Below are 5,807 nucleotides of genomic sequence, written 5' to 3'. Positions count from 1 at the left end.
CCAGGAAAGTAAAGTCCTACCTTGTGTCTGGAAGGAGGAAAACTGGAATCTTTTTGGACAGCCCAGGGCTTGCTTGTTCTACTGATGTTTTAAAGTAATCAATCATCCAAATGTAAATTTGCCCTAAAAAATATTTTGTGATTAACAATGTTCCACATCCTACTTTGACAAGCAGTGACTGGGATCTTAAAAGCTTGCAAGTGGGCATCTAGATGTGACAATGGGTCTCTCCTCATCCAGAGCAAAGAAGAATGAAGAAAACCAAAGATTCATGGAAACAATTAGTCCAAGTGACTGGTACACCATGCAATCCTCAGCCTATATATGTCTATGAGACCAGAAGAACTAGATGGTACCTGGCTACCACTATCAACCACTTGGAGGGGGATCTACGTAGGAGATCCTGGATAGGAGAACAATGTGGAACAAAACTCAAAATCATTAAAAAAAAAAAAAAAAAGGATGGGGGTAGACCAAGTTTGCTGGTCTGATGGAGCCTGATGGAACCACTGAGACTATGGCCCCTAGCTGCCCTTCATATCTGAATTAAGCCCACACCTGCAGCTTCCAGCCAAACAAAAGACAGGCATATGAGCTGAACATTTACATTAGATAGATACACTCCTTGATGAGAACAATCATGGGAGAAAGAAAGGCTGCTTATGCACAGGGAGTCTGCTCAGGGGGCAGGAGTCCATGGAGGGAAGGACACAGGGAAGAGGTGACTGTCAGGAGGCAGTGGGAGGGGAACTGTTGCATTGTGGTAAATTGTAGTCAATGTCATAAGACAAAGTGTATGTGAGCTGCTGTATGGAAAGTGAATTTGCTCTGTGAACTTTTACCCATATCACACACACAAAAGTATTTTGTGATTGTAACAATGCTTGTCTTCTGGGATGAAATTCTTTTAGAAGCCTGAGGCAAAGGGACTATAAACATTTGTCTTAGGCTGGATTCTCTTAAGCAGCAAAACCAGTGAAGCTGAGAGAGAGAGACAGAGACGAGACAGAGACAGAGAAAGGGAAAGATTTATCTCAAGGAAATGGCTCGTGCAATTGTAGAGGCTGGCAAGTCCCAAGTCCTTCTGTCAAATGACATGCTGGAGGCTTCTCCTGATCTGTAGCTGCAAGGGCTGACAAACCCACGATTGTCATGCAATACAGCAGGCACTGGCCTCAGAAGCTGATGAATCCAAGATTAGCAGGTAAAACGGCAGGCTGTTGGTCACAGGCTGTAAAGGCAACAAACCCACGATCAGCAGGCAATATGGTAGGCCATTGGTTCAAGTCCAGATGATGATGAGGTAGACGCAGGATCCTGAGCAAAAAGCCAGAGACCTTTCCCAGAGCTTTTCCATATATACTGGAAGCAGGCTACATCCTGAAGGAAACTCTCTTTCAACTGATTGACTGCTCATAGCAGATCTCACCATGGGGGATAACTACATCATAACTACTAAACCACTTAGAATCATGGCCCACCCAGGTTGACAACCTTAACTATCACAACATTCTTATTGTTTTTCTATCTAGAATAATTTAGACTTGAGCCTTCCTCCAAGTAGAGCAAGAGATTAACTTACTTAGTCAACAAATTTTTATTTAATTCCAAGTAAGGCAATGAAGGATCCCAGGCACTGTCTCAAACCAGAACCCTAATATCATTACCAATACTTCCTTCCTATTAGTACTTTCTCCAAGATAGATCTTGAATTCACCTAATACTCTCTATTCTCACCACAATACCTACTGCTAACAGTCTCTTATCTAACTCCTCTTTGTGTGTCCATTTTTCCTCCTACTAGGTCATTCTCCACATTGCAACCAGGTGATTATCTTTAAAAAAAAAAACTATCATGTCATTCTTTTGTTAAAACCCCTTGAAGGCTGCCCATGCTACTTAGGGTAAAAACCTAAAACTTTAATATGGCTTTCAAAGACCCTATGTGATCTAGTCTCTACTTCATCTGGTACCACTTACCTTTGCTTTCTATGCCACTGCCAAACATGGCCTTCTCTTTGCTCCTTGTCCTTGCCAGATGCGTTCCTCACTGAACATGCCATGCCCTTGGCTTTCTCTCCCTCCTTCTCTCTTAAATAGTCGATTCCCACTCATGCCTCAAGTCTCAGCTTAACATTGCTTCCTAAGGAAGATTTTCAAGATCTGCAGATGAGGCTTTCATAGAATACTTTGTTACTTTTGCTTTTCACTCTTCTTAAGGACACTTATTGCCTAAATGAGAATTTAAATGATTGTTTGTTTATTGACCTTTAAACTCCCCTGGATGGCCTCACCTTGAGTATAAAGACTGAACCTCACTTGTGCTCCGTTACATCCCCAGGATTTAAGAAAGTGTCTGCTCTTGGCTACTCAGTGTGGTCCACAGTCTACAGATGGGTGTCACTGCAGAATCTTGGCCCCCCGGCCTAGTGAATCAGAATCTGCCTTTTACCAAGGTGACTTATGTACAGGAAATGTTCAGAAGCACTGCTCTAACACAGTAATCAGTGTAGTGGTGATTATAATTAATAACATTTACTGAGTGTGGATAACACTTAGAAGGCATTGCTCTAAGTATTTTACCTGTATTAACTCAAGTAATACAGCAATTCTAATAGAATTATTTAATACTCCTGTTTTACAGATAAGGAAATAAGGCAAAGAAAGATTAAGTAACTTCTTCAAGGTCACATACCTAGTAATTGCAGTATTAGTAAAAGAAGAAGAAAAAGATCTCCAGCACCCAGCACAGTACTAGGTGCATGATGAGTGCTTTACGAGTCCCTGGGTGGTGCAAGCAGATAAGCATTCAACACTAGACAAAAGGTTGGTAGTTCGAACCTACCCTGAGGTGCCTTAGAAAACAGACCTGGTGATCAGCCTTGGAAACCCTTGTTGTTGTTGTTGTTGTTATGTGCCGTCGAGTCAGCCCTGACTCATAGCGACCCCTCCTTGGGTTTCCGAGGCAGTATCACTACGGAAGTAGGATTGCCCAACCTTCCTTCCGAGGAGTGGCTGATGGGTTTGAACCGCCAACCTTCTGGTGAGCAGTCAAGTGCCTTAGCCACTATGCTACCAGAGCTCCCCATTCTGCACACATGGGGTTGACAAGAGTCAGAATCAACTAACAATAGGTGCTTAACCGCATTTTAATAAGTGCTAATCTAGTAAGATATCCAGGGACCCAGGTTAGGGGAGTGACCCAGGTCCCACCCCCACCAACCAGGAAAGTGGGGGAAAGAGAAGCCAGAGGGTATGCAGAGCAGAGCAGCAGTAAGGGACCCAGGTAAGGGGATGGACCCAGGTCCCACACCCACCAGCCAGGAAAGTGGGAGAAAGAGAAGCCAGGGAGATTACAAGCAGAGCAATGCCAGGGATCCAGGTAAAGGGATAACAGAGAGGTTTCGAATAGCTAAGCAGAACAAGCTTGTCTGTCAGTTTGTTGTACTATTGGGGCTTGCATGTTGCTGTGAGGCTTGAGGCTGTGCCACTGGTGTTTCAAGTACTGGTAGGGTTGCACATGATGCACAGGTTCCAATGTAGCTTACAGACTGAGACAGACTAGGAGGGGAAGGAAGAGGCCATTCACTTCTCAAAGAATTGGCCGGGGAAACCTTATGAATAGCAGAGAAACACTGTCTGATACTTTACTGCACAACTTTATGGATAGCCTGGAAACATTATCTGATACAGTGCAAGAGGATGAGCCCCTTAGGTCAAAAGGCTTTCAAAATATGACTAGGAAAGAGCTGCACCATCAAAGTAGGACCTACCTTACTGATACGGATAAAGTAAATCTTTTGAGACCTCCATTTGCTGACATAGCATGACTCAAATTGAGGAGAAACAGCTACAAACATCCATTAATAATAGGAACATGGAATGTAAAAATATAAATCTAGGAGAATCAGAAGTTGTCAAAAATGAAATGGAATACATAAAGATTGATATCTTAGGCATTAGTGAGCTGAAATGGACCAGTTTTGGCCATTTTGAATCAAATAACCATATGGTCTACTATGCCAGGAATGACAGTTTGAAGAGGAATGACATGACATTCATCATCACATAGGATATTTCAAGATCTGTCCTGAAATACAATGCTGTTAGTGATAGGATAATATCCATATGTCTACAAGGAAGACCAGTTAATACGACTATCATTCAAATTTATGCACCAACTACCAAAGCCAAAGATAAGGAAATTGAAGATTTTTATCAACTTCTACAGCCTGGAATTGACCAGATGCACAATCAAGATGTGTTAATTATTAACAGTGACTGGAATGCAAAGGTTGGAAACAAAGAAGAATCACTGGTAGTTGGAAAATTTGGTTTGGCGACAGAAATACCACTGGAGATTGCATGATAGAATATTGCAAGACCAATGACTTATTCATTGCAAATACTTTTTTCAACAACACAACCAGCAGCTATACATGTGGACTTCACCAGATGGAGTACACAGGAATCAGATTGACTACATCTGTGGCAAGAGGTGATGGAAAAGCTCAATATCTTCAGCCAAAACAGGCCAGGAGCTGACTGTGGAACAGACCATCAACAGTTCATATGCAAGTTCAAGTTGAAGTTGAAGACAATTAAAACTAGTCCATGAGAGCCAAAATATGACCTTGAATATATCCCCCCTGAATTTAGAGACCATCTAAGAATAGATTTGATGCATTGAACACCAGTGACTGAAAACCAGAAGAATTGTGGGATGACATCAAGAACATCATCCACGAAGAAAGCAAGAGGTCATTAAAAAGATGAGAAAAGGAGAAAAGACCAAAATGGATGTCAGAAGAGACTCTGAAACTTGCCCTTGAGGGAGAGTTGTTGTTGTTATGTGCCATCAAGTTGGATCCGACTCATAGTGACCCCTCCTTGGGTTTCCAAGACAGTATCACTACGGAAGTAGATTGCCCCATCCTCCTTCCGAGGAGTGGCTGGTGGGTCTGAACCACCAGACTTCTGGTTAGCAGTCAAGTGCCTTAGGCACTATGCTACCAGAGCTCCAAAGAAATGAAAAAGATAAAAGAGCTGAACAGAAGATTTCAAAGAGCAGTTCAAGCAGACAAAGTCAACTACTGTAATGAAATGTGCAAAGACCTGGAGTTAGAAAACCAAAAAGAAGAACACTCTGGGCATTTCTCAAGCTGAAAGAACTGAGGAAAAAATTTAAGCCTCAAGTTGCACTATTGAAAGATTCTATGGGCAAAATATTGAATGATGCAGGTAGTGTCAAAAGAAGATGGAAGGAATACACAGAGTCACTGTACCAAAAAGAACTGGTTGATGTTCATCCATTTTAGGAGGTGGCAAATGATCAAGAACCAATGGTATTGAAGGAGGAAGTTGAAGCTGCACTGAAGGAATTGGCAAAGAACAAGGCTCCTGGAATTGAAGGAATACCCATTGAGATGTTTCAACAAACGGATGCCCCACTGGAGGCACCCTCTTGGTCATGCCAAGAGATTTAAATGGAAGACAGCTACCTGGCCAACTGACTGGAAGAAATCCATATTTGTACCCATTCCAAAGAAAGATGATCCCACACAATGTGGAAATTATGAACAGTATCATTAATATCACAAGCAAGTAAGATCTTATTGAAAAAAATTAAAAAACGGTTGCAGCAGTATATTGACAGAGAATTTCCAGAGGTGCAGGCTGGATTCAGAAGAGGAGGTGGAACAACAGATATCATTGCTGATGTCAGATGGATCTTGGCTGAAAGAAAAGAATACCAGAAAGATGTTTACTTGTGTTTTATAGACTGCAAAAGCATTTGATTGTGTGGA

The sequence above is a fragment of the Orycteropus afer genome, unplaced genomic scaffold (assembly GCF_000298275.1).
Source record: "Orycteropus afer afer isolate SDZICR_OR568_19922 unplaced genomic scaffold, OryAfe1.0 scaffold00036, whole genome shotgun sequence".
In the NCBI taxonomy this organism is placed as follows: domain Eukaryota; kingdom Metazoa; phylum Chordata; class Mammalia; order Tubulidentata; family Orycteropodidae; genus Orycteropus; species Orycteropus afer.
This window is presented reverse-complemented; position numbering follows the sequence as displayed.